Source organism: Arachis stenosperma, chromosome 10, assembly GCF_014773155.1.
Source record: "Arachis stenosperma cultivar V10309 chromosome 10, arast.V10309.gnm1.PFL2, whole genome shotgun sequence".
NCBI lineage: Eukaryota > Viridiplantae > Streptophyta > Magnoliopsida > Fabales > Fabaceae > Arachis > Arachis stenosperma.
This window is the reverse complement of record NC_080386.1, coordinates 112,901,858-112,915,477: the sequence shown is the minus strand read 5'-3', so window position 1 is coordinate 112,915,477 and position 13,620 is coordinate 112,901,858. Positions and strand designations below refer to the sequence as shown.

The 13,620-nt window shown below is 35.4% G+C and overlaps 1 long non-coding RNA gene across 14 annotated transcripts; it reads left to right on the top strand.

Annotated features, from left to right (window-relative positions):
- The first annotated feature begins 508 nt into the window (after positions 1-508).
- On the top strand, positions 509-12,818 carry LOC130954332 (uncharacterized). 14 transcript variants are annotated; one of them, XR_009076276.1, is made up of 7 exons: positions 509-2,765; positions 3,006-11,025; positions 11,118-11,404; positions 11,485-11,553; positions 11,645-11,730; positions 11,886-12,026; positions 12,189-12,814. It is a non-coding gene; the product is annotated as an uncharacterized LOC130954332 (long non-coding RNA). The 14 variants fall into 14 exon arrangements; XR_009076273.1 differs by having other exon boundaries at positions 11,118-11,553; XR_009076277.1 differs by having other exon boundaries at positions 11,118-11,553; positions 11,628-11,730.
- The last annotated feature ends 802 nt before the right edge of the window (positions 12,819-13,620 follow it).

Genomic DNA, 13,620 nt, shown 5'->3' with positions numbered 1-13,620 from the left:
TAAAATTCATATATTAAAATAATAAAATTTTATTTTTAATATTATATTTAATAAATATTATATTATATTTATATCAAAATAAATTATTTTAAAACAAAAATAATATTATATAATATAAAAAATATATATAATATTATTAATTTTGTTTTAAAATATATATTTTTATTGTAAAATATAATTTTGGATCAGATTAAATGACACAAAGTATAATTCAAAATCGATCCAAAAAAATGCCAAATAGAAATTATAAATCTAAATCCAGTAAAGTATGTCTTAAATTTGGACCGGACTGGTTCTTGAATACGCGTGTGCTAACCCCAAACTCTTCAATGCCTTTCCACCGCCTCAATAGGAAAACCGCGTGAAATCAACGCGACTATTTTTTTAATCGCATCATAACCGTCCATTCTCTCACCACCGACTTAATCATAGCCGTCAATTCTCACCCATCCCTTCGTATATAAATACTTGCGTTTTCTAAATTGTCCTCATACTCACTGTAGGTTATTTTGAATTATGAATGCGTTGGTGTAACGGTTTCGGTTTCGGTTTCCACTCTATCTTTAAGCTAATTCTACCCTTTCTCTTTTTTGTGAATATTTGCTTTAATCTTCTTCGTCTTCGTTATTCTTTCAAGATTTCACCCATGATCTAGAAGATTCGATATGTTTTTGCTGTGAATTACCATCTGATTCCTTTTATACAACTGTATTCGGATTTGTGGATTGTTGATTTGCCTCAGGGAGAAGAACTACGTGATGAACATATGAACGGAGTGTTATTCTTGTTTGCTGGATTAAAATTATGATTTTCTCTACGTAAGTGTGTGGCGATTTTTTTTTTCTGGATGATCGCTGAATTGAAGATCTTTTCCGATCTGGAAGTTTGGTTGAGCTCTTCTAATTTGTTGATCTGTTCTGTTACGGTACTGTGTTGTTGAGCATGACCTCTTTGTTTTCACGGAACTGTTTTCCTGATTGTTCAGGCGAGATCTCGATTGTGAACGTTTGCTTTTTGTCGGTGATTGGAGGATGATTCTGCTGCTTCCTAGATCCGAAGAAACTGGAACTTCTCCTATTCTTCAACTATTGATCTTATGTATAGAGATTTAGCTACGGTTCTTCTTGTCGAACATGGCTTTTCTTTTACGGGACTGTTTTCCTGATTATTCGGGCGAGATCTAGATTGTGAACGCTTGCTTTCTGTTTGTGATTGGAGGATGAATTCTGCTTTTGCCTAGATCTGAAGAAACCGAGAACACTATCCCTAAAACTTCTATTCTTCGACTGTTCTTATCATTATTATTGTAGAGGGATTTAGCTTCGGTTTTGCTTTGTTTGCAGTGTATTTGGGAGGTTGGAGATTTGTAAATCCGGAGATATTGGAAAGAATTTTCTGCAATTTTCGACATGGACGACTAGATATCTAATTCCTTAAAACAGAACAGATCCTCTACTTTTACCCTTTTTTAAATTCAATTATAAATCATGCATATGAATTAAAATGTGAATCTATATTCTATGCAGCGTTGTCCATCTTGAAGCGTGGTTGTTTTGAGTGCGACACATACAGAGGATAGAGACCAAGAACAGTTTTTCTAAACTTTCTTTCCTTGCAGTTTTTTTCCCCAACCTACTGTGCTAGCATTGTGAATTAAAATGTGGATGTGTTTCCTATGCAGTGTTGTCTGATCCTGGTCGATATGTTTCCTGCACTTGCCTGGTTCATTTGTTTAAGTTTTGTTCTTTTTTTTTTTAAAATTTAAATAATTGGCTTTAGTTCTTTGTTATTTCCTTTATAATCCTGTCTTTCTTGGAAATCGGTTTATGTTTCTCTTTTCTGCCTTAGGAGCCAATTGAAGGATATGGGATTGCACTTAGGCGATGTGGCCAAGATTCTGAAATTGATAATTCCCTCCTAACATATGCATCAATTTTTTTTAGTATTAAATAATAGTTTGATTACGGAGTTATCTTGTTTATGTCCTGCAATGCTTTAAATTGGTTGCAGAAATCTGGAATAATGGATAGAAGATATATGGCAGGAAGGCTCAAAATAATACAGGCTCATAATCTGATTAACTCTCCTTTTTTAACTGTCTTGCGTTAATGGTCATGCAAAATTAAATTTGAACTTGTTCTCTTGCAGTGCTATCGTTTTGGTCAAGTAACATTGTACCTGGAGTTTGGACGCACTGGATCTCTTGTCTCTTGGTTTTTTTTTTATGTTTTTGCTAGTTCATATGCATAAGTATGCAGATATCAATTGAATTTTGTCTGTTCATTTGCAGTGTTGTCTTCCAATCATACTTTTGGCAACAGGCATTCATGTATTATGGTGACTTCTAACTGGCTTTAGTGTTCTCTGTGTCTAGTGTATTGTTCCTGTGCATTTCATTTCTTTGATGTTCTTCATATTGCTTGGGGAGGAGTGTTCTTTATATGTTTTTCCTGTGAATTTCTATCTAGTCTATAGAACTGCTCTTGGATTTGTGGATTTTGGATTTACTTAGCTGCTGATCGCTTCTTTCTGGATTTGATAATCTTGGGAATGGTTACAGTTTCACACAGTTTCACAGGGAAAAGAACCAGGCGATGAACATATGGACAGGGTGCTATTCTTGTTTGCTGGATTGGAATTGTGATTTTCTCTCTTCAGGTGTAGCGAATTATGTGGATGATGTGTGTGTTGGCTTCGTTTAAGATCTTTCCTGACCTGGAACTTTGGTTGAGCTTTTCTAATTTGATGAACTGGTTCGGGGATAGGTGTGTTGTTTGAACATGGCTTTTCTTTCATGCAGCTGTTCTGTTTATTGTTAAGGCGACATTATCTGGATTATGAATGCTTGCTTTTTTGTTGGGTGTTTGGTGGATGAATTCTACTTTTGCCCAGATCTGAAGAAACTGAGAACTCTCTGAATCCTGTTTTTTCTGAAAATTCTCCGATTCTGTACTGTTCTTATTCCTTGAGAGATTTAGGTTTGCTTGTTTTTGCTTGGTTTGCAGTGTATTCGGGAGATTGGGAATTGTAGATTGGAGATATTGGAAAGAATATTTTGCAAGACCCGAGGACCATACATCTAATTCCATAAAAGCAATCTGATTCTCTATACATTTTATTTCCTTGCTCATTTAACTAAATATTAAAGCATGCATTGTGAATTAAAATGTAGTTTATATTCTATGCAGCATGGTCGAACATGGCTTTTCTTTTGCGGGACTGTTTTCCTGATTATTCAGGCGATCTAGATTGTGAACGGTTGCTTTCTGTTGGTGATTGGAGGATGAATTCTGCTTTTGCAGAGATCCGAAGAAACCGAGAACATATTCTTGCTTTTCCCCCCCTAAAACTTCTATTCTTCAACTGTTCTTATCGTTATTATTGTTGGGGGATTTAGCTTTGGTTTTGCTTGGTTTGCAGTGTATTTGGGAGGTTGGAGATTTGTAGATTGGAGATATTGGAAAGAATTTTCTGCAATTTTCGATATCACGATATGGATGACTAGATATCTAATTCCGTAAAACAGAACAGATCCTCTACTTTTACCCTTTTTTAGATTCAATTATAAATAAATTATAAATCATGCATGTGAATTAAAATGTGAATCTATATTCTATGCAGCGTTGTCCATCTTGAAGCGTGGTTGTTGAGTGTGACACATACGGAGGATAGAGATCAAGAACAGTTTTGCTAAAGTTTTTCCCTGCATTTTTTTTCCAAACCTACTGTGGCAGCACTGTGAATTAAATGTGGATATGCTTCCTATGCAGTCTTGTCTGATCTTGTTACCGCGGGTGTTGAGTACATCCTGGTTGATATGTTTCTTGCACTTGCGTGGTTCATTTGTTTAAGTTTTGCTCTTTTTTTTTAATTTAAATTATTGGCTGCTTTGGTTCTTTGTTGTTTCCTTTATAATTCTGTCTCTTGGAAATCGGTTTATGTTTCTCTTTTTTGCCTTAGGAGCCAATTGAAGGATATGGGATTGCACTTAGGCGATGTGTCCAAGATTCCGAAATTGATAATTCCCTCCTAACATATGCACTAATTTTTTTTAGTATTAAATAATAGTTTGATTACGGAGTTATCTTTTTAATGTCCTGCAATGCTTTAAATTGGTTGCAGAAATCTGGAATAATGGATAGAAGATATATGGCAGGAAGGCTCAAAATAATACAGGCTCATAATCTGATTAACTTTTCGTTTTTAACTATCTTGCGTTAATGGTCGTGCAAAATTAAATTTGAACTTGTTCTCTTGCAGTGTTATTGTTTTGGTCAAGTAATATTGTGTAGCTGGTGACCTTGTACCTGGAGTTTGGATGCACTGGATCTGTTGTCTCTTGGTTTTTTGTTTTTTTTGTTAGTTCATATGCATTAGTATGCAGATATCAATTGAATTTCGTCTGTTCATTTTCATTGTTGTCTTCCAATCATACTTTTGGCAACGGCATTCATGTATAATGGTGACTTCTAACTGGCTTTAGTGTTCTTTGATCTGTTTTTCCTGTGAATTTCTATCTAGTTTACAGAACTGTTCTTGGATTTGTGGATTTTGGATTTACTTAGCTGCTGATCAAGATGCTTCTTTCTGGATTCGATAATTTTGGGAATGGTTGTAGTTTCAACACAGTTTCACAGGGAAAAGAACCAGGCGATGAACATATGGACAGGGTGTTATTCTTGTTTGTTGGATTGGAATTGTGATTTTCTCTCTTCGGGTGTAGCGAATTATGTGGATGATGTGTTGGCTTCATTTATGATCTTTACTGACCTGGAAGTTTGGTTGAGCTTTTCTAATTTGATGATCTGGTTCAGGGATAGGTTTGAACATGGCTTTTCTTTCATGCAGCTGTTCTGTTGATTGTTAAGGCGACATTATCTGGATTATGAATGCTTGCTTTTTTGTTGGTGTTTGGAGGATGAATTCTACTTTTCCCCAGATCTGAAGAAACTGAGAACTCTCTGAATCCTTGTTTTCTCTGAAAATTCTCCTATTCTGTACTGTTCTTATTCCCGGAGAGATTTAGATTTGCTTGTCTTTGCTTGGTTTGCAGTGTATTTAGGAGATTGGGAAATGGGAATTGTAGATTGGAGATACTGGAAAGAATATTTTGCAAGACCCAAGGACCATATATCTAATTCCATAAAAGCAATCTGATTCTCTATACATTTTATTTCCCTGATCATTTAACTAACTAGAGCATGCATTGTGAATTAAAATGCAGTTTATATTCTATGCAGCATTGTAGCCTGGTTTTTGAGCACGAAGCATACCGTGGATGGAATCTAGTTTCCTAAAACAGTTTTTCGAACTCTTCTTTCCTTTTTGTTCATTTCAACCTACTGTGCTTAGCAGCATTTGAATTAAATGTTGTTTGTTTCCGGTGCAGTGTGTTCCGATCATTGGTGTTGAGTGCATCCTGGTGATATGTTTTTGCACTTGCCTGGTTCATTTGTTTAATTTTTGCTTTTTTTTTTAATTTTAAATTTGCTACTGTGGGTTATTTCCTTCGTTATTCTCTCGTGCTTGGAAATCAGTTTTTGTTTCTCTTTTCCTTAGGAACTGATTAAAGGGTATGGGATTGCACCGAGACTGTTCAAGATTCCGATATTGATATGTCCTTGTTATATTATTCTTTTTTCTTTCTATCCCCTAAATATTATAAAAGTAACTTGATTATATAGTTGTTTCACGTTGTTTATGACCTCCAATGCTTTTCATTGGTTGCAGTTATTTAGAATTTTGGAAAAAGAAGATATGATTTGGAAAAAAAGCTCTGCAAAAATAATACAGGCTCACGATCTAGATTAAACATGTCTTCTCTACTGAATTTTTCTGCCATATTTATTTTTTAGCATTAATGGTTTGTGCAAAGTTCAATTTGAACCTGTTTTCTTGCACTGTTACGATCGTTAACATTATCCGTGTAATCGAGTTAGATGTGGAGTTGGTGACTTCTACTCGAGTTTGAATGCCCTGGTCTTTTCTATTTATTTCTTCTATTTTTTCCGTGTATTTAGTATGAACATGTCAATTCCTGTTCCTTTGCAGTGTTGTCTTCCAATTGATACCTTCGACTACTATACTCATATGCACAGGGGGCTATTCTTGTTTGCTGGATTGGAATTGTGATTTTCTCTCTTCGGGTGTAGCGAATTATGTGGATGATGTGTTGGCTTCATTTAAGATCTTTCCTGACCTGGAAGTTCGGTTGAGCTTTTCTATTTTGATGATCTGGTTCAGGGATAGTTGTGTTGTTTGAACACATGGCTTTTCTTTCATGCAGCTGTTCTGTTGATTGTTAAGGCGACATTATCTGGATTATGAATGATCGCCTTTTTGTTGGTGTTTGGAGGATGAATTCTACTTTTGCCCAGATCTGAAGAAACTGAGAACTCTCTGAATCCTTGCCTTTTTCTGAAAATTCTATGCAGCTGTTCTGTTGATTGTTAAGGCAATATTATCTGGATTATGAATGCTCGCTTTTTGTTGGTGTTTGGAGGATGAATTCTACTTTTGCCCAGATCTGAAGAGACTGAGAACTCTTTGAATCCTTGCTTTTTCTAAAAATTCTCCTATTCTGTACTATTCTTATTCTCGGAGAGATTTAGGTTTGCTTGTTTTTGCTTGGTTTGCAGTGTATTTGGAAGATTGGGGATATTGGAAAGAATATTTTGCAAGACCCGAGCACCATATATCTAATTCCATAAAAGCAATCTGATTCTCTATACATTTTATTTCCTTGATCATTTAACTAAATACTTTAAACCATGCATTGTGAATTAAAATGTAGTTTATTTTCTATGCAGCATTGTAGCCTGGTTGTTGAGCACGATGCATACAGTGGATGGAATCTAGTTTCCTAAAACAGTTTTTCGAAACTCTTCTCTCCTTTTTGTTCATTCCAACCTACTGTGCTAGCAGCATTTGAATTAAATGTCGTTGGTTTCCTGTGCAGTGTTGTCCGATCATGGGTGTTGAGTGCATCCTGGTGATATGCTTTTGCACTTGGCTGGTTCATTTGTTTAATTTTTGCTTTTTTAATACTTTGTGTTGTTTCCTTCGTTAGTCTCTCGTGCTTGGAAATCGGTTTTTGTTTCTCTTTTCCTTGGGAACCAATTGAAGGGTATGGGATTGCACCGAGACTGTTCAAGATTCCGAGATTGATATGTCTTTGTTATATTATTCTTTTTTCTTTCTATCCCCTAAATATTATAAAAATAATGTGATTATGTAGTCGTTTCACTTTTGTGACCTCCAATGCTTTACATTGGTTGCAGCGATTTAGAATTTTGGAAAAGAAGATATGATTTGGGAAAAAAGCTCTGCAAAAATAATACAGGCTCCTGATCTAGATTAAACTTGTCTTCTCTACTGAATTTTTCTTCCATATTTATTTTTTAGCATTAATGGTTCGTGCAAAGTTCAATTTGAACCTGTTTTCTTGCAGTGCTACGATCGTTAACATTGTCCTTTGTAATCGAGTTACATGCGGAGTTGGTGACTTCTACCTGGAGTTTGAATGCCCTGGATCTTTTCTATCCCCTAAATATTATAAAAATAATGTGATTATGTAGTCGTTTCACTTTTGTGACCTCCAATGCTTTACATTGGTTGCAGCGATTTAGAATTTTGGAAAAGAAGATATGATTTGGAAAAAAAGCTCTGCAAAAATAATACAGGCTCCTGATCTAGATTAAACTTGTCTTCTCTACTGAATTTTTCTTCCATATTTATTTTTTAGCATTAATGGTTCGTGCAAAGTTCAATTTGAACCTGTTTTCTTGCAGTGCTACGATCGTTAACATTGTCCTTTGTAATCGAGTTACATGCGGAGTTGGTGACTTCTACCTGGAGTTTGTGAATGCCCTGGATCTTTTCTCTCGTCTCTTTTATTTTCTTTCCATGTAGTATGAACATGTCAATTCCTGTTCCTTTGCAGTGTTGTCTTCCAATCGATACTTTTGACTACCATACTAATTCATATGGTGACTTCTACCTCGGTATAGCAGTTTGTGATTTGTTCTTCATGATTTTGACTGAGTTTTGAGAATGATGATAGGCCCAACCTGTTGTTCCCTCATCCTAGTTGTTGACACACTTTCAAGATAGGACAGTAAGCGTTTATTGAGCATATGCTGACTGTATCATATATAATCAATTTTGCTTTTTATCGCTTTTTATTTTTGACCCAGCACATAAAAGTTATTGGATTCGATAACACGAATTGTATAGTTGTTTGTGCTTCCAGTTATCTCTGAGCAGAATCAGAGTGTATCGGTTATCGGTTCTGGGGTGTTATCAGTTCTCAGTCTCGCTAATAAGGATAAGAGGATTTGATTTTAGTTCTTTTTTTGGTGTTGTTTTCTCTTTGGATGAGGTATTTGAATTGAATTGTGAACATGCTTTTGTGGTGTTAAACGATTGTGTATTGGAGATTAACTTTGGGGGTTCAGGAGCAAATTTTGTCTACACATAGTTTTCCCAACTCAATTTTGCCATTTGTTCTCACGTTGTGTTTTTGTTTGATCTGGTCTTCCATCAGTTTGACAAGCTGTTTCTTTCATTTATTTTCAGCTTTCTGCATATGCGTTTGCTATAATTGGTCACACTACCCGTAATTGGAGAATTTTGCTTGAACGCTGTGAGGGTGCTGAAAAAACTGTTGTAGATTGTTGTGCTGGCCTTAAACTGTTCTTGCATGTGAAGTATTGAAGGATATTCTGTTATTAGGTTTTAACTTGTCTTGATTTTACTTAACTACTAAGAGAAAATGTAAAAATGATGTCTTTGATTTCACTTTCTATTAGGCACATTGCAACTATCATTTTGTTTTTTGTGCATAACTAGAAACTTCTTTTCTGTTCATCTCTTTCAATCTTCCATGTCTGAGTACCATGTGTTTGGCAGCATCTGGAAATTGTAAGTCGACTTTGAAATATTGAAGGACCTCTTCTTGGATGGTTTAACTAGGATTTTGTACCCAAATGAGTGACTTCTGAATGATTTTCAAATTTTCGTCCTATAGTTTTTAAAGCTTCTCCTTGTCTGGATTTTCAACTTAATCTTGTCTTTTTTGTTCTACGTACGCATAACTGGTGACTGGTTTTTCTGGATCTTCACCTTAATCAATCTTGTTTTTCTACAGTTCAGTGTCTTATGTTTGGCAGGAGCTGGGATTTGCAATTGGACTTTCTATGGGTTTTAAGTATTCAACCTAAACATCACTTTGGCGTACTGAAGGATTTAAGTATAATTGTGTGATTTTTAAAACTGCTGCTTCTTTGTTTGAATTTTCAAAATTTTTCTCTTCCGTTCGGCTGGATAAGAGATTTGTAATTGGACTTTGGGTGTTAAGGACGCAAGTATAACTGATGACTTTTAACTGGTTATTAATTTTTTTATTTTTGGTGGATTTTCACCATAATCTCTTCCATTCTTCTATGGTTCAGTGTCTTATGTTTGGCAGGAGCTGGGGTTCAATTTGGAGTATCGAAGGATTTAAAGTATAACCGGGACTGATTTTTAAAGCTTCTTTGTTTGGATCTTCAACTTAATTTTTCTTTTCCGTTTTTCTACGTTTGGCTTTCATATTCAGCAGGTTTAGGGATTTGTAATTGAATTGGAAGTTTCCTCTTCCGATCTTCAACGTTTGGCCAATATATTCAGCAGGTTTAAATGTTGAAGGATCTAAGTGTAACTGGTGACTTCTAACTGGTTATTAAAACTTGTTTTTTGGGTTTATCTCTCTCCCTCTCTCTTGTTCTTCTATGGTACTGTCTTGTGTTTGGTAGGGATTTGCAATTGGAATTTAAATGTTCAACTCGACGTCACTTTGGAGTATTGAAGGATTTGAGTATATCTGGGCCGGGCTTTTAAAGCTTTTGTTTGGATCTATATTAAAAGCTTTTTCTTTCTCTGGATTTTTAACTGGACTTTTCTCTCTCTCTCTCCTAACATTTGGCACTCATTCAGCAGTATCTGGGATCTGTAAATGGATTTTGGTCTTGAAGGACCTAAGTATAACTGGTGACTTTTAACTGGTTATTATAATTTTTCTGTATTTTCACCTTAATCTTGTCCATTCTTCTAGTTATATTTGGCAGGAGCTGGGATTTGCATTTGGATTTTAAATGTTCAACTTAACATATCTTTCGACTTCCTATGGGTTTTAAATATTCAGCTTACCATCTCACTTCAACTTGACCTCTCTTTCGACTTTCTATGGGTTTTAAATATTCAGCTCACCACCTCACTTCCTTCTGTGGTTTTAAATATTTAGCATACCATCACTTTGGATTTACAGTACAACTGGTGACTTCTATTCCCCCCTTTCAAAAAAAATAAAAAAAGAACACCACACAGAAACAGAAGAATACATTAGATCCACTCACGTCTATTCTACATCTGTGAATCGCCCCTTTTCTGCTTATTGATTGCATGTCAGTTTTTGTCTGGATTACTTTTACATTTATTTTCAATGCAGGATCTTAAGGTGATCAGATACACCCGGTTAGACATGGTTTTTTGTTTCGTGTTATGATTATATGCTTCTTAGTTTTTGAAGATCTCTTTTCAGTTCTTTATGTGATTTGTCAAGTTAGTAGAATTCTTTGTGAAAATACCTCTGGAATTCATAATATAGGTTAGCACGGTAAGTTACTCAAGTTTGAAATGGAAATGATGCTCTTACCTCAGGTGAATTTTGGTGAGGGAATGTTTTACTAGGGATTTGGATATTACCGTGGTAGCAAAGGGTTCAGGAATTTTTTGTTATTTATTTAATTCATGATGAATTACGAAGGTTTTTTTTATCAAGGTTTACTATCAATTTGCGAACTTGCTTTTGTGCAGTTCGCGGATCCCCTTTTTGGCTGATTTCTATCTTGGGGGAACGAAGATCACAATGGCATTCAGGAGTTGGTGGCTGTTTCTGAAATCTGAATTTTTCTGATATGCCTATTGTATTTTTCTCGTTTGGGAGAATTGTGGACCAACTTCTGTGCTGTTCGAGCGTGTACTCTGGTATGCGGAGAAAAGGGTATTCAAGGGTTGGGGTGATTGGTGATTCTACAGCAGTTATGGTGTTTTTTTTTTTTTTTTTTTTCTGGACGCAGGATAATTGGTTTTAATTCTTTGATTCATGTCTCTCGGTCTCGCATCTATATTGTTATTTGATATCTGTAGCCTGGTGGTGAAGATACTTTCCATCTGCAAATGTAGTGGTTGCTGTAGTATGCCATGGTTCAAGTGCATCCCTCATCTTCTCTAGCAGAAGTAGTAAAAGCAGAATGATGTTTTTAAGATCTGCATTTTCTGCTCACCTGTGTTTTTCACTTTTGTCTTGGAAAGCTGTTTCATATTTTTCGTGGATTTGTTTATGAAATTTGTTTTACTGGCCCTTGTAAGTAGCGCTTGTGTGTGTTTATTCTTAAACTTCTGACACACTACAGAATGGTTGGTGCTAATGGGTGGTTGTTACAGGTCAACTTCTATGCCTTTGAAGTAACATTCTTGTGCAGTTCTCTCTCGCAGCTTTGCAGTAAATTTTATGTATATCTTCTATTCCAATGATTTTTTGGGATTTGGATTTCTAGATCTGGATGGGTGGTAGTGTCTTCATGCAGTTTGTTATGTGATCTAGGGCATTTTTTATATGTTCCTGATGGTTTCTTTTACGGGGTGTGCGCTAGCTGATATGCATTGTTTGACTGAATGGCTACTACGAAGGTATTTCGGAGGCTCTCTGATCAGTGCTAAAATAAATGCTGCAATGTACTTTTATGCGATGTTGTTCAACTATTGTTATTCTCATTTTGGGAGGATAATCAATTAACTTTAGTTTTAATTCGTTGCTTTCTGGAATGCCTGGTGACCTTTTGAAGGTGGATTTTGCAATAACTGATGCGACGTTATCGAAGATTATTGATGGTTCAGTTCTGTTGCTTAGCTGCTTTGGTGTATGTGTTCGCATAGCTCCAATATTTTGTCGTCCTTGTGTATATACATGCTGATCTATTCAAATGGTATATATTCTTGCACGCTGAACTTGAAATCCGCTGTTTTGACCCGAGTTGCTATTTGGATTATGTTCTTACCTAATAAAATGCGTCCGAGTTATTGCTTTACATTGCTTCTGATTCCAATGTTTTCAAGTAAAGTGGATATATGTATATGATGTGTTTCAGGTCTCGGAGTGGCATCATGGAGGAAGATTTGCCAACAACCAAGAAAAATGGTTTAGCCGTTTAATCTTTTCTGTTTTCACCGTCTATTGCAAAGATTGTACTGTGGATTCTTGATTTCTTAGAGTGGAATGCTTTTATTATTGTTCCCGTGGATGTAGGTGTAGGTCATTTGACCGAACCACGTAAATTCCCTGGTCTTCTTTCCCTGCTACTGGACTAATTATTTTATGCGTTTCGGTGGCTGAGAGCATCAAGTTAAATAGTAAAATTGAACAGGCGATGTTCGTAAATTCGTAATTGAGATTCTAGAGATGCAAAGTGCACTTGCAAACTGATATTGGTGTAACGTCAATTTAGTAAGATAAAAACCAAGTTTAATAACCGCTGAACAATAATCCAATGGTAAGATATATTGAATTCGCGACACTCTCAAAAAAACTCGTAACTTTGGTAGCAATTCTAGCGGTGATGGTCTGACCAAGATAAAATTCTACTTCGAATAAAATCTTACTTCGAAGTAGGCTAAATCATTAATTTTTTTCCCAAAAATTTTTAAATTTATCCTCGTTCAGTTCCTGCTGTCGGCACCACTATCTTTCAGCTACCAACTCCACTTCATCTCTCATCCCTGTATCACAACCCTTTTGCTATCGTTCCCCTTTGAAGTCATTACCACCAGCAATAATAATACTAGAAACAAATATCAAAATTAGAATAATAATATTAACAACAGTATCAAACATAACTCAAAATCAGAACACAGAAGAGAATAAAGGAAAGGAAAGGGCATGGCGGTAAAAATTAATGAACCGGGTTTTTAATAAGTCTGGTCTAATTAAAAAATTGTTTAAGGTCAACAATCGGTAATAACTGGTCAAACTGGTAAAAATCAATCAAAATCTATAAAAAATTGTCCAACCGAATTGTTCAAAAAAATTTTAAAATTAATGAAGATGTGATTTGAATCTAAAAAAAAAATATCTTGTATTGCATACTCTCTTCAGTAAATCATGTTATTTCTTATTATTTCATGAGAACGTTTTTAGTGGGAAAAACTAATCTGATCCTTAAAGGATCATGAAAAATTAAATGTATTTATAGACCGGTTCTAATATATTCTAGTTGGATCAATTCTGTAATAATTTGAGTTTTTTCGGATAAATTGATGAATAATTTTGTTCATACCCTGGCTTAATGTTAGGGTTCAGGTCCAAACGAAAGGCCTAATCCACAAGGTTAAGTCTCACATTACACCGACCTTCTCCTGAGAAGTCGGTTCTCGCCACGACTTGCTTTAAGGAAGTCGGAAACGAGGATTAGCTGGCAGATAATACTAAAATAAATGCCTCTAAAATCTCTCAACCCACTTTCAGGAGCCATATCTCAACTTTCCTAAGATAAAGGGACGGTTATCCACCTTAAAAGGTGGAAC